The 23,508-nt window shown below is 39.2% G+C and overlaps 1 protein-coding gene across 1 annotated transcript in view; it reads left to right on the top strand.

Moving 5' to 3' along the window:
- ZNF608 (zinc finger protein 608) overlaps positions 1-23,508 on the top strand; it is an 81,349-nt gene that overhangs the window by 12,356 nt on the left and 45,485 nt on the right. The window lies entirely within an intron of this gene.

Below are 23,508 nucleotides of genomic sequence, written 5' to 3'. Positions count from 1 at the left end.
TTGGGGGCCTAGTGCGGCTTTTTTTTTTGGGGGGGGGGGGGTTGGGGTTTTTTTTTTGATAACCTTTAAGTAGTTTTTCAGGAGGAACATACTTATCTGCCACCTGTCTGCCTGCCACCTATTATCTGCAACTCCAGAAGCTGTCGTTTTGCTGGGGGGGGGAGGGAGACAGGGACTCATTTGGTCTTTGGTGAGCCTTAATAGGTACAGCTAATTAAAATCTGTTTGTATGTGTCCATACTTGTGTGTGCATGCATATACATGAGTACATGGGTGTGCTTTTAAAATCTTGTATATAAACTGAGTTTTTGTGACTCTCCTGTAGTGTTCATATTTGTGTGAGCAGTTGCAGTAGGAACATGGCCCTTACTGTTGTATTCATTGGGGAAGAATTCTAACTTTGAGTGGGAGGTGTGGAAATCTAGACGAAAACACTGTGGAGAGGACTGGAAACGAAACCAAAGTGGGACTCTGAATTTCAGTCCTCGTTCAGGCAAAACTGGCATCAGAGGCTCCGTGACAGTTTTGCTTTATTGCCTGTCCACCTTGATGCCTTATGTCTGTAGTTGCCTATATGGAGAAACACAGTGTATTTAATTCAAATATACCAGTAGCTAAATTTATAGGTGCAAATCTTTAGTGGAGCTTAGCACTCTGCAGCTTGGCAGATTGATGTCAGCAGCCATAATAGTCTTTAAATAGGCTTGCAGAATTTCATTGAAAGTATGTTGCTCAAGTTGATATTGCTAAGTACCTGTCATTTCTAAATGAGATTTACACCTGTAAATTTAGCTTTTCATTTACAATAATTCACTTATTTATAGACACATTTTAAAAAATACTTCATTCTCTTTACCATCCCACATTGAGGTGGTAGACTGCTAGCCCCATCTTGTATGTATAAACATGAAGGTGAACACACACACACACACACACATGCTGTGTTTTGGTTCATTGTCCCTGAGAACTTAGTTTCCACCAAGAACAAAAATGGAAAAACAGAGATAAAGGAAAATGACCTTGATGTTATTTTGTCTTCTCTTGGGTTGTGGGTGACTTTTTAACTGCAGGGATGAGAAACCTGTTATTTATTTCTCTAACGGTTTTCCTTACTCTAGTAGACTCCTGTGATTCACAACATCATTTTACAAGGAAACAGTATTTGCAAATATTGTGAAATGCTGCAGCAGCATGACATCTTTTTTTTTTTTCTCATACAACACCAAAGTCTTTGAGGTTCAGCTCTGTAGCCACAGTGAATTGCAGTTCCTGTGATTGTCACTTGTTGAGAAAAAAGCACACAGACAATTAAAATTGAAGTGAAATGTGTGTATTTGTAGCTTACAATAACTGACTTCAAGACATCCAGAGTGTTTAACCAGGCAAGCACATAAAAAACCACCCACACACATCCACACGTATGTGTACACACACACGCAACCACACATTATTAATTTTTCAGGCAAAAGCCACAGTGCTTCAGAGAAGCATTAAATGCTTTTGTTGATAGCTTATAGTTTTATAAAGTCTAAATGAGCTTATTGCCTTTTAACCAGCGCTAAATAATAGACGAACCTATGAGCCTCCACATTGGACAGCAGCCAAGCAGCTGAAGAAAGAAAGAAAAAAAAAAAAAAAAAAAAAAAAAAAGAACTGAATGGTTTAATTGTAGAGCAAATCATTTGTTTACAGATTAAGACCTATTTGGTAGCCAAATCCTATGGACAAGGAGGTGAAAGAATGAGGCTAAGGTACAGGAAATGAGCTTTATATTTTGTGACTAAATCCTGCTATTTTTGCCTCCTCCCAAAGCAGAGGAGGCAAGGAAAAAATGAATTGTTTAATAGCAAAGACTGCTGAGCAAAGTGCACATTTTAAGTAGGAACAAAAGGGTGGGAGAAGGAAAGTGTTGGTGCGCTTTACACTCTGACAAGGAACCTGACAACTGGAGCTGCTTCCAGCTAAGGGGCACCAGTCGGTGGCAAGAAGAGCTGCCCTATTTTGTTTTCTGTCTGAATGGGGTGAGGGAGAAATGCCTCTGTTAATGTGAGCAAACATAATACATTTTCTTGAACCTCTCTCCCTGAAATGCAGTTTGGCTTGCTCACAAGACCTTCCCCCCATCCTCTTCCTCCCCCCCACCTTTTTCTCCTGGCTCCTTTTTAAAAGAGCAAGTTTTTTTTAAATGGGCCTTTGTTTCAGTATCATAATTAATTAGTTGACAGTTCAAATGGTTAAGAAGTGCTTGTGGTTCCTGCTTTATTGTTGTACAACATTTTTTTTAAAGACCCACTTACCAGTGGCCTGTAAATTTGAAGATATCATTTTCATGACTCATTGGTTTAAAGATCAAAGTCAAGAAGGCATTATAGCAGAAGTGGAGTAACCTCTACAGTAAAGGCTGTTTAAGCTTCTTCATTTCAACCACCTCTTTTTCAGTAATTTATAGCCTTTCAAAACTTTCACCATTTGAGTTGAATTTTCTGTGACTTATTTACTCTAATCTCCCCACCATCACTGCCGTGAAAATTAATTTATGAAGTCTGAATAGGGCAAATGTATATTAGGGGAAAAAACATGCCATGGAAAAGAAAACATTTTATTTATACAGAACATCCCTGCTGCCAGTTGCTTGGTAGGCAAAGCCACCTTGGAAAGTATGTCATGATTGATTGTGTGAAAATTGGCTCTGATTTGGTCAGATTACGAGTGTTTTGAAGAATATGTTTGGCCTATGTAAAACTGGCTATAAATACTCCATTTTCCATCTTCAGTGGCCATAGTAACTTTGCATGACAGAGGGAGAAGTTTAGCTGAGTTTAGCAACTTGTGTCTGGTCATCTGAACTCATTGTAAAATATGCTTTTAATTTGATCCCCTTTAAATTATAATAAAGTGGATATTGAGTTTTTTATTCCTTTGACTAGTGGCACAGTTATGTAAAGAAAAATCAAAAGATGCAGGAAAAAAAGAACTTGTCAGTTTTTCATACTTGAAATCCAGTACAGGAACAGGGAAGTTTTTAGTGTACATTACACTGTGTAGTTTCCATAAGGGGACAGGAAGAAAGTTAATGAGCTTCAAGTGTGGCCTTTTATGTGCTTAGCAATGCTATGTGTTGTTTCTTTTCATATTTACTGACAGTATATAAAACGGTACTCTGTCCTTATGTATAAACAAACATAAAGAGTGTTGCCAGTAGCTTGTGCTGTTAGAAATATTACTCTCTCAAACTGTGGTCTACTAAGTAGTAACCCTAACAACAGTAGTATTCGTAATGGAGTGGTTTTTTTCTTTATGTTTAGTTTCCACTGTATTTCCTTACCCAGAGAATGAGAGCGAGTACACGGTGAAGTGTGTGTAGCTGTATTCCCAAGCAACAGGCCACTTCACCCATTGCTTTTAGAGGCAGAATCCGGTTCCTTCAAAATGAGGACCGACATTAGCACTGACATCTCTGCCGGGAGAACAATGCCTTGAAAGTTATGTCGGAATTGGGTCTCTTGCATGCAGTCTAATTATATGCATATTTGTGTATGTTTATGTCCCTTTGTTTTCTCCCTAGGCAGTGAAATGACTGTTTCTGCTGGAACATTAAGCCAGTCTGTTATCTGATACCTATTTGGTAAAATGAGCATTGACATCGTATTTTAAGTGATTGAAAGCAGTGTTCTAAGCGACCCTTAAAGAACTTTACCTTATGTTCTGGTTCTGTGATTTTGTTCACATTGTACTTTAGAACTTGTATAATGTGACTGGCAGAGCGACAAAACCAGTCTGTAATAGGAAACTTGCAACAGGAAATTTTAGGGCACAGACTCGGCGTGGTAAAATTTTTTTACATCTACTTACAAGTGTATAATTTTATTGTTGTTACTGCTTCTAACTGAAGCCGTGAAAAGCCGAAACCAGAACTTGGTAGTCTTGGTGACTATTAAGCAGGTATTCTTTATTGCAGTGCCGGACGCACAGGGGATCGCTCCTAATGTGCATGCCACACAGGGTTAATTGCATAGTTTATATACTAATTTTACATACATATTGATTACATTCCTCAGAAAAGGCAGGAATAGGTAAATTAATTCCTGGAAGTCATTCATTTACATATTCTCCTCCGAGTTGCACATGCTCAGTGGTTTGAGTTGGTGGTCTTCAGGGGTCACTTACTTCATCCACTCCTCTTCTTCATCTTGTCCCTTTGGTGAACTCCGGCTTTTACCCCCCTTATTCTGCTGTCAGAACAACACAGCCGGTACCAGCTGGCTCCCCATCCTTGAAACATTCCCCTTTACCTCCATATCTCATGGTTCCCATCCCTGGCTATCCTCATATCGACAAAATGCTAGACGTTTTGTCCCCTACGTGCTTTCCAAGGCCGGCAACAAAGATAGGCAATTTACTACAATTTTTTTTTAACCTCATATAGTTAGTAAGTCTAACCTAAAACACAATGTTAGTACTTTAAGCTGGATCGTCCTCAAGGATGTTCTGTTTTCTCAGGGCTATTACCATATTCCAGCTACAGTTGGCTTCATAAAGGTCTCTTGTTAACCCTTTAGTAGCCCTTCATATCAGATGCACAGATGATCTTTACTCTGCAAGGTAAAAAATGAGAGCATTGCAGTAACGGGTGAAGTTTTATAAATTCTCAAGACAAAATTACTCTTTTTTTTTTTTTTTTTTTTTTTTTTTTGTGGGTATGTGAGGCTTAACTAAGAGTAGACAAATTCACTCCAGGCTAAGTCTTTCATTTTTGATCAATGTAGTGAAGTATGTAATCGGAAGTTAAGGGGTTTTTGTTAGCAGTAGTACCATATCTGAATGCTCGATGGACTTGGTGAACTTCTCTGTCTCCCTGGTGGAGTGAAAAGCAATAATTAAGCAATGTTGCTCTGCATGTGGTTCTCAGTAAATTCAAAAGGAAATTTGCATTCTAAATCAACAATTTAAGACCAAGAAATTATTTAATCTCAGGATTTGTGGAAACTTGATGCAGGATTAATTTGATTTTTGATGTTGCTGTTGTACTAGAAGCCAAGGGGCTGGTAAAATTCTGAGGAAAAGGAAGTTGCTGACATGATTTTAACTCATTAATATAAAAATAACTCTGGATAATATTTACGGTGGCATAAGAGCTCTTCTTTCTTATAATTATGTTCATCAACTTTTAATTCTTTCAAGAAAAGCCATGCAAATATAATACTACTTTCAGAATTGAGTGGGGGGTGAATGGTTTAATCTGCACTAGCAAATTTTCAGTATCTTGCAGGAGACAAACCTTTGATAAGTTTAAATACAAAGGTCAGAGTACATTTTTCTCTGTCCTATTTGGTCTGCATTTGTATGGCCCATGGGTGTTTTTGATCTGATCTTGCCTGTGTTGCACGAAGGAGTCACTGTGTTTACTTACTTTTGCGAATAAAACCCACTCCACTCCATGCGAGGAGTGTGACACCTTTGTCCTTCATTCTCCTACGTTCAGCATTTTCACTTAGAGAAGGTCATCTGATCTGGAAACTGGAAGTCAGTATACCACGTTTTCTAGGTAATTAGGCTAATTTGTTTTAGTCATTACTAAATTTGTAAAGCATTTGCCGAGAGACCAGGCTGTGAGCGGGGAGGAAATATTAGTTACTTCGAGATTAATTGACTCTCCTTTTAAATTACAGCTTCATTTAAAAATAAACTCGTAGCCCACTTTAGAGTTGAATTACTGCATTTATTGGTTTGGGGTATGAGAGCAAAGCATCATTACAAGCCTTTTGAGTAGGGAAATGTAACTTCTTCGGTTTGGTTTAAGTCAGGCTGCCCTTAGAAGAACTAGTACTTCCAAAGCTAACTCCTCTTACAGCACTACAGACATTCTTTTATATCTTTATGGGTTTGCCAGTGTGGAAGTGGGCTATGGCAAATCTTGTTTCCTTGGTTTCCGGACACACAAAAGGTCACATTTTTGCTCAGTTCTCTCACAAAAGGTTTTGCACAGCTCTCTCATGAGAGTGTCTTTAAATATCTTGGCTGTGGTGTAGCCTTCACATCTGGACGCGTAGTGAAGCTGTGTCTGTGAAATGGGTGTGCATGGACCAGTGCCAGGACAGAACTGGTAGCTGACTGCCAGAGCATGCCTCAGCCTGCAGGTATGGGTGGAACAGTTTTCTTAGGTTTTTGAAAATGAAACTCGAGCTGTAATCTCATGTGGGGTTCCAAACGGCATCTACCCAGGATACTATCAATACTCATTGCTGATGAGTACTTTCTTATTTTCCCTCCTTTATTTTCTCCAAGGCGGGCCATTCCCTAGCTGCCTTCTGTCAAAAAAAAAAAAAAGTCCAGGTGATCACAGTAGTGTGCTTTTTCTAACCCTGTGTCCAGTTTGGCTGGGATGAAAGGTGGGGTTACATGGGTGGAGAGAAAGACAGTGATCTCCAGAATAGGCAAGGTGGGGATGGTGATGGGGGTTTGATACCCTCGTCTCAATTTAGCTCAGTTGCAGCTGTAACAAGATGTGTGACTCCAGCCTAAATGTATTGAGTTTATTTGGGCATTTAGACTGACATTTGCAATCTCCGGGTTAACCAGAGGAATTTATTAAGGGGAAAAAAAAAAAAACAACAAACCCAACCCAAAAAACCCCAGGAGAAATGAGCACTGAAAGTCTCTTTATCACATACCACGTTGCCTGCTCTGCTTTCTTCATGAAGGCCATCACTACTTTATGCATAATTCTTTCTCCTCATTTCCACAAGATGAGGAAATATTCTCACTTTTGCTTGCGTTTGTGTGATACTAATTCTTTGCGTTTTAATCTCACACTGTCATGCCTTTTTCATTTTTTCCCATCATGTGCTGTATTCAGTGTTAGTAGAAGAGGTGGAATTTAGGGAGAAAATTTTCCTCAAGACCCTCTGTTCATTTGACAGATTATGTATGTAGTCAAATCTCTGGTTCCCTGGTGTACTCTGTCAGTTTCCCCTGTTGTGTCTGTGGTTTCAGCAGCTGGTTACCGAGGGGAGAAAAGTATTTCCAAATTAATAGGAAAATGGGTCGTGAAGTTCACTCAGATAAGATGAAAATTGACTCTTCAGTTCTTCAGGGGAAGCTGTTGGGCAGGGGGGAGGAGGTTGAGGAACATCTGTCTTCTGGTCATGGGGCGGGATTTCCCCCCCTCCTCTGTTTCCACACTTGCCACCACAGTCTGGAAGACACTTTTTTTTGAGCTGGTGCAAGCCAATAACAGCCTTGTCTTTATGGCATTCTTGAGTGCTAAACAGTCCTTTGGGGATCTTTCATTAGTCTGTTGATTGCCCTGTGCTGAAATAGTTAATGGTGACCTATGGAAATAGGTAGTCATAGGATTCCTTATGCAAATGATATAAGTTGATAGAGTCTGTGCTTATGTCCAAATCCATGCCGTTTAGTGATGTGACTGTAGCAGTGGCGTGCTGTTGTTCTGCATTTAATGCACATGAGCTAGCTTTCTGTAAGCTATCCCATGATGAGGAAATAAAAAGGGACCTCTTTGGAAAGGAAGAGGGTGTAAGCCCTGGGTGAGGGAAGGACAGTCTCTTCAGGGAGTCTCTGTGTTGCCCACTTGAGGATGTGGCACAGAGTGGAATCCTGGCTTTGTCGTCCTGCTGCGGCCCTAGCCAGGTACTGCAAGTGCAAGTGTCGTGTTCTGTGCTGAAGTGTCGCGACTCGGTAGCCAGTATAAATCAACGACCATTTTGTATGAACTTGTTCCTCTGAGATGTGTTTTCACAGTGCAGGGGAGCCTATGGCAGTAACTGATTACCAAAGGGTTAGTTTTTCTTCAGTATACCAGCATTTTCATACAGATGCTTATCCGTGTAGTAACTTGGTTTTCAAGCCACTTTCATCTCAGCAAGAGAAGCCTAAGAAGCACAAGAGAGGCATCTTGGCTGTTATAGTACGGGAGGCTGAAAGCAAAACACCGTCTTCCCTGGTTACAGTTAACCTCGGGTTGAACTCTTGACGGCTTAAACTGGCACCAGCCCCATTTCTCTGTTCTGGAGCTTCCTCTTCCAAATTTGTACATACAGATATCGTGGGAGTTACCATGATGATAACATTATACAGGGCAGTGGCAGGTTAGCTTGAATGACCTGGCCTGAGATGTGTGCTTTAGGCTGTTGTAGAAAGAGATGAAGACACTTAATGTTTGAGGCAAACGAGCATAGTAATGATGAAAGAGTTTTCAGACTGTTTTACTTTGTCTAACCTAATTAAAGATCCAAAGAGCTGTATTAATAAGCCACAGATACGTACTGTGCAGAGACCTACAGTTGCTTCCATATAACAGAGCTGGAGGAAGTCTGCATAATCAGAGGAAATACTTTGGTCTGAAGGGTGTGTCTGTACATCTTCTGCATCTAGAAATTGGAGGTTATCTTTGGTTTGCCCACAAAATCTGTGACTAATTTAGTGGATATTAGCATTGCCTTTCATTATCAAACAGTTTCAAAGTATGGTAAAATACTGTTTGTTCCTAAGCTGTTAACTTTCTGAGAAGTCACTGTGTGTCAGTTAATGAATGATGTTTATGGCATCAGCATGTTGTTCAGTACGCAAATTCCCCGTGTTAATTAAAATGTGAGTGTTATAATCCTAAAATATGGTTATCTGACCTTTTAAAAGAATGGCTTATGTGCTCCGTGCCACTGTTACAGTGAATTAGAAATCAAAATCTAATAATGAGTTTGTTTACTCTCTAATGAAATGGAATATGGAGATCTTTTTCCCCCTGTGTCCGGCTGTTACAGTCAAAGGTGTTGTAAGTATTAAAATTTTAGTTCTTCCTCCTCCTCAGTCATCACCACTGAATAAACTTGGTTTTGATTGTAACTTTACAGATTACTGGTTCCTTACTGCCCATATTGCACTCCAAAGCACAAGGGTAGCCTAAAATGGCTGCAGATTATGATGTATGGCTGCTCTTGTGAAGCTGCAGCTGTGAATCTCAAAGAGGATGTAACCATGCAGAATCGCTCTTTTAGATGGTCATTAGCGCTGCATAAGTACAAGCCCCTTTTTCAGATAGCATTTATTCTTCACGGTTCTTCTACTAGTATGTGATGGCAATGTCATTTGCCAAGCATTGAATAACAATGAATGTTTTATTGAAGTACAGTATTCTGAACCAGTGCTTTTTTAAGCTGTTTAAGTGCTTAATTTTCGTTTGACTGCTCCTTTTCATGCAAATGTGAGTGTAGCAGAAAAAAGCCAATACATCCTCCTCCCTTGTGCTCCCGTGATGTATTGGACTAAGCTGAAGGCTTGTGTGTGGGAGAAGGAAACGTAGCTTAATTTGTCAGAGTTACCCATTGGCATCCTATCCTACTCCAGTTTTAGTCGTCTTTCTTCATTTTGCTTAGAACAGACACATGCAAAAAAAGCAGAAAGCTTTCTGTGTGATACTAAGGAAAGAGCGAGCCAAGGAACAGTTTCTTCCTTGCCCCCAGACAGATGGAGGACCAAATTCGAGATTCCTTTTACGTGAATGAAAAGAGGAATTAGGTCTAAGTATTTCAAAGCGTGGTTATTTCATTCTTCTTCCGAGGATCTCAAAGCACTTGGAGGCATTACGAATTCATTTCTGAAGGGCAGATTTTTAATGTGGTTAACATCTACAAATAGGTAAGATTTTCGAACAGTCTAGCACCTACTTTTGCCATGATGAGAATCCGAGGGAAACCCATACACCCAGTGTGCTTTGTTCGTTTGAACATCTGGCCTCTTGTTTTGATTTGTGAGCTATTTTGAAAATCTGGCGTCGGTTCTGGGTTTTAAGTTATAATTAAATATAGTACACAGTCTGGCCATAAGCTTCACAATACCCAGAGGGAAGGAAGGGGGGAAAAAAAGAACTATCCCCATTTTATAGTCGGTGAAATTGAGATGGCAAGATCTAGAGTTATTGAAAATTGCCAATATATTTCCATACTGAATAGCTCCATCAAACGTGGCTTTTAGAGCCTAAATTCAGGCCAAAAGAAGTGCATCTGTGATCTCAACATTCCTCGGCTTTAGAACCACGAAGCAAATTGTTTGCATTACAGCATGGAAATTAGCTGTCCTATGCCATAAGCACTGACTGTATCCATTTGTGCATTGTCATCAGACTCTTTAACATGATTTGGGAATGTAAAATAACATTCACTTGTTTGAGGGCAGAACAACAGATACTGTGTTCTTTCTATGGAGCAGTAACCAAATACTCCTCAGAATTCAAGTGCCTTGACACTGATTTTAATAAAACACATGGTAATTCCCTTTTAATTACAAACAGTATGAAAAGCAAATGGTCAGTCTTCAGTAGATGTTAAAGCTACTCCAGTGCAGGGTAACTTAAATACCTATTTCTTTGCTGTGTAGCAGTGAAGAATTTTCTATATCATGCCTGTCAAGATCATAGAAGCTTGTGTTTATCTGATTCTTTTTGCCATTTTTTTCTTTATAGAAGAGCTAGGTTGCAATGTAGGAACGTGTATGAAGTTCTTTGCTTATATTCAAATATCCACCAACTCTGTATCTGCATCTCAGATGGCTGTGTATGCTTTTTCCAATGTTTGTGTGTGCATGTGTGCCTTTTTTATCCTCAGCACGTGCGCAGTGCACCTTCAGGTATCTTTGATCCAGTGCTTTCTGCTTGGCCATTAGTCATATTGATTCTCCAGTGATAAAGGAAGCTTTGTTCTCAATGCAGTTTTAACAGTACAGTATCAGCACCTGTCACATAAACATTGTTGACATCAAAGAGACTTTGCAAAAATGCGTGATTTTTGCACAAACACAAACTGCGTTGTATTTCCTTTTGTATTGCAGATACAAAAAGAAAAAACAGACTAGGTTGGTTTTAATGTCCAAAAGGAGTGACATTCCTGAAGCAAATAAAAGCAATGACAAGAAAAAACCCTTCCTTTCTCAGTTACCTAAAATGCTAGTAATAATATAAGCAAGGGAGCTTCATTTTTAATCTGCCAGTATCCCTTTAATGTAATTTAGCATTGATACAATTTTCTACGTTTTCAGATGGAGTAGTTCCCTCAAAATTGAAAAATAGGTATGCCATTAATTTCAGTATCGTAGAGCAGTGTTTTGAACTACTCTTGTTTGCAAGTAGGCTTTGAACTAAAATACTGTGTTACACATTGAGAACTGTTGTCAGCCAGTGCGCTTTTTATGTTTTATTGTACTACAGTATTTGCTTTAACCCATTTAAGAGTCAGTCCAATAAGAAGGAAAGGTAGCAGAGGTGTAATAAACACTGGTTTAATTTTTACAGCACAGTACATTATAGAACTATAAAATTGTGTGATTAGCTAAGTCATTAACACTGTCTTAAAGCAAATAAGTGTTTAGAGCCTGAGCCTGGCACAGTGCTGAAAACCTTTCTAATAGTGAATTTAAAAAGTAACCAGTGTTGCTTAGAATAAAGATTCTGCTGCTGTGCATCATCAGGACCTCTGTATTAGGGCTATCATCCAATTACTGTACTGTAATGCATTCCCTGTTTTACAGCACTCATGTCTATTTTGACGCTTCCTTGAGAACGGTACCATGTCGAACCTGCAGAGCATTTGTACAGGATTGCCACCAAAAATGAGTTAATTGATTTAAGTCCTGCCCTCCACTTTATGAAGAGGTTTCTTTTCACTTGCTGTTTCGTTCTGCATTTATTGGTCTTGAGGTAGGAGGCATAGTAAGAGCCAATCTGAGAGTCATTAGTCAGTGAAACTCTCCACTTTTGTGATAGGATTCCGTTGATCCAGGCACTGTGTTAGTTGTTTATGCTCTTAAATCAAAAATTTCAATTATGATTTAAGAGACCTCTAATCGCCTGGTATGAGACCTCTCAAAAGTCCCAGATTTTTGTAGGCAGACTGCTCAGTGCTTTTTGTTGGAAATTGAGCAGATCTTGACCCTGTTTTGAAAACAGTCTAAAAATAGATAAACAGTCTTTCTTTTTAATTTGCTAGATAGTGGGAGGCCACTTCTGTCAAACTTAACTCATGTCATTTGGCGCATTAAGTCCCACATTTGGTATTAGTTTGTATTAGTGCATTCCAATTTGAAAACAACGTTAGAGAACATTTGGAAGACAAATTTCCTGTCCCAGCCAGCTGAACAAAAACATGGCCTCTTAGTAGATTTAACTTCTTTTCAATCCAAAATTCTATTTTTTTTTTTTTTGCCATTATCAGCTGCACAATGGTTGAATCACTTTCTTGTTTTATGATGCGCTTATGGAATTACTGCTTTGGAAGACATCTGCCTGATAGATGTTTTTGCAGGTTAGCTTTTAAGCAATTGAATCACAAACTCATTAGTCCTCACAGAAAGACAGAAATAAAGAATACACTGAAATTTAAAACTTGTGGTGGCTCTCATCGCATGGTGTTCGTTTTGGACATGTAAGAGAAATGTACCTTTTTTCAATATATATCAGAGAGAATCTTTTCTTTTAAAACAGTGGTTGTATTCCCAAGACGTGTCTAGGATACGGTAAAAAGTATTTCTAAAATTATGTCAGCTGTTAAGCTGCAAGTGATAAATCATTAAGGACCTGGTGTGTTCCAGGCATTGCTTTCACTGTGGGAAAGCAAAGCGCAAACCTACGTGAGCAAAGGATTCTCACACGCAGTATTAAGCTATCAAGCATCAGTGTGAGTTTAAGATGTTGCATGTCTCTGCCAGCAGCTGCCATCTCCATGGCCGTGCTGGCAGAACAGCTCTGTGAGAGGCGTCTGTCCCTGCTGGTGCAAAGCGTACGCCCAGCCTGTGATTCCAAACTGAGCTGTTGCTGTCACGCTCTCCCGTGGACTCTGGATAACTAACTGGCATGTCCAGTGAATGTTAGGTGAATCCCACCAAAAGTGTGAGACAAATTGTGGGAGTTTTAACATTTTTTGGCCAAACAGGAGTTGTCCACCTGTTCAGTCCTTGTGTTCTTACAGCTGACACAAGACTGTACCCTTAGTTAAAATTACCATTGCAGGTGTCCCTAAAGGAGTAAAGCTGTGGAAGCTAACATTGCCATGGTTACCCGAGCAAACAGTCTGGGACTGACATCTCTTCGCTCCAGCTGTTCACTACAGGGGCAGTTCTACAATATGAGCCTGCTGTTTGAAACGCTTCTTGCCTGCGTGTCCTTCCATGTGCAATTGTGACCCTCTCAACTGTGTCAGTTTGACTAACAATATGCCGTCCTCCAGAGGGATATGTATGTGTGATATTCCAGGTAAAAACAAGCACAGGGAATGAGTGTAATATTCCAGGTAAAAACGGGCACACGGAGTGAGCGTCTGGAAGACCACAGCAAAGTAGGGACTTTTAGAACTGGCTCATCTGACAAAGAGTATGTATTCTGGAGCTGTGCCTGAAGGTGTAATTTTCACATTACTGGCTCTAGGGCAGCAGAGACGGCATAAAAGGTTCCTGCTTCTTACCCCCTCTTTGCTCAGAGGTTAATTGCTGGCAGTACCTGAGATGGGTCATAAGAACGTAGCTCTGGAACGGCCCCACAGAAGAAATTCTCTCTTCCAGATTGCATGCCCTCAAATACAGTATTGGTAGAATTCAGTGCGGGTTGTTTCCAGCTGTAAGACATCTCTCTATTTTTAGACCCTTGAGTAGAGTCCAGACAGCGTAATTGACAGCTGGACAGTGACTGGATCAAGCCTAAAAACTATTCAGTTAATATTGCTGCATTTAAAATGCCAGCAACAGGTTAGTTGAGGTCCATCTCGATAGGCATGTTTACATTTGTACACAGGAGTAGCTGCTCCCTTTGGAGGTATGTACTTGTCTTATTCCCATTCATTTACATGTAAGAAGAACAAACCCCTAGTCAGCCACCCTGCACAGAAGTCAGTGAGAAAGGCACAACTGTGGGATTTTTTCTCCACACATTTGAAGACCAAAATGAACCTGAAGATGAGTTGGTAGTATTTCTACTTCAGTTTTTCTAAGTCATTAGTGAGACAGAGTAAATGGATGCCTTGAAGGCTGGCTAATTTGTTTATAATAGTAAACAGCTCTGGTTTTGAGGGAGAGAAAAGCCATCAAACACTTCTGTGCATGGATGTTCATTTCCAAGTATCTGAATAACGATTGAGGTTGTATAATTGATACATTCAGGAAAGGAATGCATAGAAGTTGTCGCCTTTATCCACCAAATAGAGCTTTTGCAGCCTTTCACAACTTCCCATATGTTAATGAAAAACATTTTCTGAGAAATTGGCAGCTTCGTGCTTTGTAGCTGATGCCAGCTTTTTTCATGGACCAGTTCAAGGCAGAGCAAAGGGAAAAATGCCTTGGTTTAGTGCGTGAATTACTCTGACAAGCTTTCACATTGCCCCTCCTCTTATTAATATTCTTTTTGATGTGAGCTTGTAAAACAGAGGATTGGCTGTTAATCTCTGGGATCTCAAGGGCTTTTGGCAGTGGCCCATAATTGATGTGTTCACATAGCTGTTGTCTGACTACTAATGATTAAACAGCAGTGTTATCTCCCAGCTAAATCAGTGTTGCTTATAAATCACATTTGATAAACTGCGGTTTCATTTCTTCAAAGGATCTGTACATGTCTGTATGGTTTGATAGAACTGCTGGAGTCATTTCATGATTTCATGACAGCTTAGATTAGGTTTATTTTTTTATTTCAGTTGAGCAAAATATTTGAATTTCCACCAAGCATACAAAAATTTCCTTTTTGTTTGTTTGTCATGCAGTGGGTAGAAAAGAAAGGGTATGTACAATTAGGGCAGAGCAGAGAATAGAAGGTGCAAGTAACTGCAGAGTATAGCGTATGAAAAGTGAATACTTGGACTGCTGATTTCTTTTGCTTTATTTGAACAGAGAGGGAGTTTAGTTTGCAGCAGGTGTTGATCACACTGTTAGACTATAAAAATAGTGTATAAGACAGTGTAAGAAAGGAGGAAGTTAAAGGTTAGGTTGATGTACTGAAACACGAGGTGTTTCGGCAATGGTGTCTGGGATTTTCTGGGTGAAACCGGGTCCTTCGCATGCCTCCAGTTCTTTCTCAGCAAGACAGGAGTGATAAGCCCGTACTGAAACTCCGCAAATGTAAACTTTAGCCTGTGTTTGGGTGCTTAGAGAGCATGCTAATGAGGTTCCCAAGGTACTCAAGCAAAATCAGTAGGGAAGATGTCTTTGAGGTAGGAACATGAGAACAGAGAACTCAAAGTGACCTGCTTCTAAAGCCACAGAAAGGACAAGATTTGGCTGTCTGTTCAGTAGTCTGCAATCAGATATTTGGTGCTGATAGTGTAGATGCTCTCACGAAAGAGAATTAAGAGAACACTAAACCTGGGTTTCTCTTCTCTGCCAAAAGTGAATGGCCTTAGAGCTTAGGTAAGTAAATTTAGAAAGGTCTTCCCTGCTGACTCCAGTTCTTCTATTTACCTTCATACTGTAAACTTAATTTTTCAGTCTCATTTGTAAGGATTATCAGACACTTCACATCAGTACCATGTTAAGTTTAGAAAGAGGAAAAAAAGCCCCAAAACTATTTGGAGGGAATAGCTGCTCACAGGGATTATTTTCCTCTTAAAAATCTTCACCGTATGTGTATTTTTTGGGGAATATTTTTAGAGCTCTTGAAAAATTATTTGAAATGCTAATTACTTTTATTCCTGGTAAAACAAACACTACAGCCCAAATCCTGCCCGTAGTTATGCTTCAGTGGAACTACTCTGGATTTACACCAGAGTAAAGGTGTACAACAGTTGAGAAAAAAAAAATTACTTATAATACATTGGCTTTCCCTAAGATCCTGTAAATACCTCCAACTGCATTTGAGAATAAAGATTTTATTTTTATTATTAACTATAGATACTCTACAGCAGGTGGTTGCAGGTATAGCTAAATAATAATGCTTCAGCTCTTTTTTCAGTTGAACTATCACAGTGAAAAGGAAAGCTGAAAGGTCATTTTAGAAGTGTTTCCTTTAGTGACTTCCTAAAAAATCATGAATGTGTATGTCCCATTCTTAATAATACCATCTTGTTCTTTAAATAAAATTAGGACACGGTATCATGCACTTGGTAGTATTTGTAGCTAATACCATGAAGTTGGTCTAAGAAATACAGAAAAAACCTAACTGATACAGGATCTTACACCCTATTGAAAAGCCCAAATGGGAGACCTAGGGCAATAATACAGGAATATATTAACTGAAAATCCACCTGTCTTGCCTAAGAAGCCTGAGGGCTACCAAATTAAAAATTTGTGGGTCTGTAGACACTGATAAATATAGGGCTAAGGAGTCAAATAATGAATTTTCGGAACATACTAAAAAATGTCATCCATAAGAAGCTAGTTAGGCAACTAGAAGTTTTTTATATACATAGACCATCACGGAAATTCAGTTCTGTTTCTGAGGATTACAGAGGTTCTTTGACAAGCTTTTGGAAGAGAAATTTATTGTTCTCAACAAAAATGTATTGAGTTGAGAAGGCAACAGGCTAAATCATAATGTACACAACTTTGCACTCAAGAGAGTCGTCGGCAGTTGGGTAAAAGGCAACAAAAAACCTAGTAGTAGGCCATTGACCTGCAGAAAGTCGAAGAGGTGCGAAGAAGCCATGTCTCTTCTGAGTCTTGTTTGCCACTGGATTATACATTGTGGATTCCTTTAAAAACTTGCAAAGTTATATTGATTCTCTACGTCCCTGCACTCCAGAACGGCTGAAAAGGCACCTATTCCACTGGACTGCAGTCACATCATTGACTAACTGAAACCATCTTTTGGTAATGGAGAACTTCTGCTGCGAGGTCATAGGGTCATGGCATGATTTGCTTGGACATTGAGAATGAAAACTTGAAATGTAACAGTTAAATGTATTCAGTCACGGTGCAATTAAATTATCCATTATCTTCCTGTATACAGTAAGAGTGAGAAAATTTTCCTTGGTCAGTTGGTGTCTTGATACGTCATAGAGCAAGTGTAGCTTCATTCTCAGGTCAATGTCTCACACCTGTTAGAAATAAACATTGGCAAGTTCAGGGTGCCATTTGTTAATAATGCTGTGAGATTTCCATAAGCAAATACCTTATCTTTTTTCTTCAGGCTCAGAACCCTGAAAGGTTGAGTGTAGCAGAAACTTGGGAAGAAAAGAGGTGATTGTCATCTTTAAAATGAAAAGCTTGTAAAGGGTCACAGAACTCAATAACGTGGTACTTAACCCTTACCAGCAAATGGCTGTGCCTTGATCTTTACCACATTCAGTCACATGACACCATCTGATACTGGAGATCATTTTATGTGCATTCTATCTAAACCCAAACAGTTCTGAGAAATTCCTTTCTTGACTGTTCAGAAAAATTCCCTTCTTGGCTGTGAAATACAGTGTATCTCTCTAGTCAGGTGGGTTTCTTCAGTGAATTTCAGTGCTTGTTTATTCTGTATTAAAGCTCAGCAAAGCACCCAGGCTGACTGAAGAAAAGTTTGGAAGCGCAGACTGAAGAGCTGACCAGGGGAAATCAAGTTTCAATGGAGAAACGGGTTCTAGAGACCCGTGGACAAAAGTATCTCAGTGAATATGATTTTCTTGGTCTGAAAGAGGAGAAATGTCTTCACTAGAAATTTGCAGGTGGTGGTCTGGGCATCCTCCCAGGACTCTGCCAAACATTAGAGTTGACATACAGTTTTTCACAGATGCAGCCTTTGGCAGAAGGATACCGCTGGCAGCTGTCAAATGCTAATCTTTCCCACAGTAAAATGGGTAAATGGCTTTGGGAAATCCCAAGCATCTGAGGTAGAATATCAGATATAAGAGGGGACCAGGAATTTTCCTTGCTTGTTGGTTAGCACCATTGTTTCTGCATTAGAGCCTACTCAAAGTTTTGAGTTTGCATCGTGGTCTTCACTGTATATTAGTGCTGTCCTAAAAAAAGACTGACATTATTGTGTCTGTGGAGGTGCTGTAGATCCAGTCACGTAATGTCTGAGGAGGACTGGAGGTCTGCATGTAGAAAGAATATGTGAGTTTGCAGAACTCTGTGTGCTGGTTCAGTAGCTGATGGGAGTGGTGTAGAAGATGTTGAACAGGGAGGAATTTTTTCCTTGTACCTTGTGGAAAAAGATAATAGCATAGTAAGAGTTTTAAGTGGATTTTTTGCTTAATAACAAATATTCAGAATGTTGAAATTATTCTAGATGAGAGTGATTTGCTGATTTACTGGAAAAAAAGTGTCCATTTCTGTCAGTGTGTCTTTGCTTGCTTTTTTTTTTTTTCCCTTTCTCTCCAACTACTCAGCTGATTGAAGAAATTCATTTTAGGAGTAGGACATACTTGGAATCTCCAAGTAGGTGATATTTGTGTTAAGCTGTTCAACACAATTACATCAGGTTTCTCATCCATACTATAATATTTGTATAGCATAAGCATATTTTTTGATCATTCTCAAACATAGGTTTTTAAATCTAAAGTTTGAATGAAATTTAGGCAGAGTCCCCTTCATCCTTCTTTTATGTTCAAGCTCTTATGACTCTCAACTAACTTGATCAAAGTAAGTAACTTACTTAGTACCTCTTACTTTCTTGTATTTTGAATGTAAGGCTTGTGACAGATATGTCTGTCCTGTGACCAAAATTACTTTATACATCCATGTCTTGTAGTATTTCTTTCCTATTTTCTAAGCATTTCCTTCATGGCACTGACCTTTTCTTCCAACAATTTGATACGGAACATTTGTTTGCCAAAAATGCCTTTATTAGATAATAAACATGGGTTTTAATAAATAAAATATCTTCAGGTAATGACCAGTATTTCAAAGGTATAATTAAATAATTCTCATATCAAAATTAACACTAGTTTATTTAAGAAAAACAAAACATCAGTTCTGCTAAGTACGGTGTCACAGTGCTTCTGAGCAGCCTCTTACGTGACTTTAGATGGAAGAGATACTGAATTGGGATTAAACTGAGATTTTTCAGATGAAATGGAGATTCTTCGTAGGGGTACTTTCTGTTACATGGTTGAATATGAAGGAATAGCTTTAGTTTTTAGATGTGTAAATTCTTTGTGTAGCCAGGTTTGTCACGAGAAGAGTTTTAAAGATCAATGAGATGTCTAGAAATGCAGACGCACTCCTGAGCACGAACACTTTTTCCATGTCGTATTCTCCCACACTTGTTTCTTCCAAAGTAGTTTCATTGATTTCATTAGAATTACTTTTGATTTATTACTCTGGTCTCAGACTGGCCTCAGAACGAGGTCTTCTGGGGTCACTGTTGCTTTAGAAAATTAAGGTGGGGCAAGCACACTTTATAGAGAAAGAAGGTAATCTCCCTTTCACCGTAAAATCTGGAGAAAGCAAAACATACATACAGGGCTGAATTCCTTTATTTCCTGGTTTTTTTTTTTTTATTTCACTCATAGTGATTCTGTGAAGTATTAACCCATAACTCTAAAGAACTTGTCAATGTCATTTTCAAAGTTGGAGGTTTCTTATTCCTTTCATGCTTTGTGTTGGTGTATTTTTTAAAGAAGGATTTAGTTTCTCAAAGGGTCAGGCTTTGGTTTTTAGGTATATCCCGTAATAGGATTCGGGTCTTCTTTCCACATATTTACTACTAGTGCAGATGTTCCCACAGGGAAAGCTTACAGTAGATTTTTTCTCAATTTAAAAAGCAGTGCTTTCTTGGGGGGGCTTATTCTGAGCTTTAAACCTGCTCCTCTGCCTTTCTCCAGGCTATATATTGGTAGGTGGATTAAATTTGGCACATACATTTCAAATTCACCTGGTGGGTGATGCTGCAGTACTGTATGACCCCATTTGGTCTTAGATTGTAGACTATGTCATCATTGAGATACATCTTCAAAGATAAACCTTCATGAATGAGATGGAACTACACATACATCCAGAGTTATGCATGTGATAGCACACTTTGGTGGGTCACATCATGTGGCCTGGCTGCATGGCAGCAAATTTTGTAGTGTGCGTTCTGTGATTCATGAGAGAAACATCTCGCACTTCAGACAACACAGCCTCTGAAAGTTTTCAAAGTTGAAATGAATGAAATACATAGATACAGAATACTTCCACTTGACAATATGATCAAAAGTTGCCTGTTTAAATCTCTGTGAAAAGTGATTTTTATTTTGAATCCTACTGTAACTCCACTTCTGTCAGATTAGTACCATGTCAAAAAGGGACAGAGGTGTGTCTGGTGTCTCTTCTTCCATTCAGGTGAGTTTTCCACAGGAGTACATGAAACTCTCTGTCCCATAAAGACTTAAAATTATCCCATTCCTGCAGGAATGGGAATATGATATAGCTAATTTGGGAATATGGTATCGCTGATTGCAGTAGTGTGATGTTGGGCACTCTCTGATCTGGGAAATCCCCTTAAAATCTGTGTACCTTCTGTGAGCTCAGCAGTGCTCGCTGGAATCTCTCCTGGTTGTCAGGAAATTGTGAACAAAGGACACAAAATGTTAATTTTCAGACATAATTTTAGAGGCTTACACTGCATCAGGAAGATGAGTTTTGATGAGCCGAACTTAATTCCAGCATGTAAAGTGCCTGAGTAACTGAAGGAGAACCCTGCTTATTAGAAAAGTCTTGCCCATTTCTACTTAGGATGGTATTTCCTCTCTCTTCGGTACCCTCTTCCTCATACTGACTAATGTCATGCAGCCACCAGAATGCTTTTTCTTTTGTCATGTTCGGATAGAGGAACGCTCCATGGAGCACAGACTACATTGCTTGGTAGGCATTCTTAATTTTCTGTGAGCTTTCTACCGCTAAGAGCCATAGCTCTCTGATACAATCAAGCCACTTGGCAGTGGAAAGCTGCCATGAATAACACTCCAGCTCTGTAGCCTTTGTCACTAATCAGCTCTCAAAAGCTCTTGGAATTAGGTGAATGAAGAAAATATTACTTGAATATTTCTGTCTTTTTTGGAGCCCTTTGATTATGTGTGTAAAGAGAGCATCTATGTAAATAACCTTCCTCTGATTTAGATTTTCATTCTCGTGTTGGAATATCTCGTGTGATAAACAGCAAGGCTACTGCTCAGTATGCGCCAACACCTGGGAATAATCATGCAAAAATAACAGTGAGAAACTGCAGAGCATCTGTTCTTGACATTAACTTTCCTCAGTTTGACAGACTGCCACCACCAGATGTTAGTCTTATGTGCCTTTTTTCCACTGGAGATGGCGGCCTTCCTGCCTCTCTCTTTGCCTCTAATAGCTTACATCAGTGCCCTTTGGAGAATTCATGAAAACAATTGTGTCACCACAATGATCGCTGAGAACCACCACTTTGCTGCGCTGACGTTATGGTTATCAAACAAGATGGGATAACTTTAAAACATGGAAAACTGGAGCAATATTTAAGCTCAGCATATTTTTTTTAGGAGTAAGGTCATGTTTGTGCAACGAACGTGGGCCTCAGGGACAGTAAATGTCCACTTAGTTCTCGACAAAAGGCTTAGTGTTTTAATCCACAGAGCAACAGCCCCTTTTATTGCAATAGCCACTCTTTGGCCTTGTCCTATGTGAGTGTTTCTAGTGGAAAACATGAACGTTTATTAGCAGGTCTAAATAAACCAGAACTGAGTACAAATATTTGTAACAAAGAACTTAGTAGGGTACACTGTCAGATCCGTGCTTTCTTTAGCTCCCCCTCACTGTTTATAATACTTGGAAAATGGAAGACACATCTGCCAATTTAGTCTACAGTCATTTAAAACATTGACTACTTTAGTATGATAATAGCAAACATTTTATTTTCGTTGGCTTTGTGATGAGTATGTTTTATGGAGGAATGATGTTGCATGTATAGTTGGAGGTTTTGAACAGCTTTACAAAACACCATGTAAACTATCAAACAGACCATTCATCAGTATTTCTTGGTTTTATAAAGGGATGCGGCTTAGTTTTTCTTAAGAACTGGGCTCCATTTACCTGCCAGTTACTGACCCTGGTTCTCTTCTGGCTTGAAGTAAGATATGTTAAGAGCTCCTCTAAATTATGCCTGGGGTACATATTGACCCTGTTTTATTGAGAGTGCCCCATTATGCAGCCAGTGCTAGGGAACAGGGCTCTGCGCCATCCAACTGTTTGCCTCCACTTGGCATCAGACAGCCGGAATCAGCGCAGAATAGCATAGAGCCAGTGTCCCTCCGTACCAGGCATACACGGGTTATGGTTTTATGTTATGCTTACTATTAGATATTGCAAGTAACAGCTGCTGTTGGGGGTCAGTTGATATTTGGCTTGCCTGTGTGCACTCAGGTCTGCTCTGCAAAGCATTCTTGCTTGTGCTTTAGCTTTGCAGTTGTGATGGCATAAAGAGTAATATCATTGCTTGACTGCATTGTTTTTATGCCACAGGAACTCTGCTTCACTCAGTAGAGTTTTGCTGGTATTAACAGGTTCTTACTCCTAATAGATGCTTTTAGCATTCAGATTTTGCTTTGTTCCCCCCCCCCCCCCCCTTGTTCTATCTCTAACCTGAAGATTATTTTGGTCCTAAATAAAAAGACACACATGCCCCAAATGAGGACAAGTTTAGAGAAGAATGTGGTGATAGGTCCCTCCTCTCTCCTCCCTAGTTCTAGTGTAATTGAGATCGGAATCCAGGCTGGTCATACAAAGATCATACAAAACATTTTTGTTAAATGTTTAGCACACTTCAGGCTTGTGCACACAATTAACTGTTGGCTCTCAGTTTGTATGTATGAATGATGTTCAAAGCAAAAGAATTGTTAGAAAGGCCAGTTGTAACAATTGTTACAATTTTTTAAAAAGTTCTTTTTAATTTTAGATTTCCATTTTATTTTCTCTTCATGAAAAGTGGCCGTGTGATGAAGGGAGCTGATCTGTCACACAAAGGATATGTAATAGAAGGATAATACTCTCTAGTCCATTTTTCTGTTTGTATCCCTATTTGCCAACTTGGCTTTAAAAGAAAGCAAAATTAACCTTGATCTACATTAAGATACATTTGAATGAAATGTAGATGACAATGTACAGCAAGTCATTATGTCTTTTCTGTTAAGTCTTCTTACGGGGTCCAAAATTAAAAACAGCATAGACTTAAAGATGTTTGAACATCTATTCGAAAGGAGCTAGAAAGCAGCCATTTTAAAAAAATTATTGGATTGAAGAATGATTTCTTGGTGTGACGTCTATGATCCGGTGGGCCAAATAAAGATGAGTTTTAGGTGATTTAGCCATTTGAGTGGGCACACCCATATCCTCATTTAGCTATCTTTTATGTGACAAAGGACCTTGCTGCCACAGTAAAATAGTGATAACCCTCAGGCCAAATCTGTTTACAGAAAATCTGCCACTGCGTATACTGGAAGTCATACGGGAAAGATAACTTCTTCAGTTCATATATAGATGTTGTCTCTGTGTGAATTGTCTGTGTATAGACTGATTGTCTGATGAGTTGTGTTTTTCCAAATACGCATTTTGGAAATTCTGAGAAATTAGATGGTTTGGATA

Source organism: Egretta garzetta, unplaced genomic scaffold (assembly GCF_000687185.1).
Source record: "Egretta garzetta isolate BGI_Z169 unplaced genomic scaffold, ASM68718v1 scaffold473, whole genome shotgun sequence".
NCBI lineage: Eukaryota > Metazoa > Chordata > Aves > Pelecaniformes > Ardeidae > Egretta > Egretta garzetta.
This window is presented reverse-complemented; position numbering and strand designations above follow the sequence as displayed.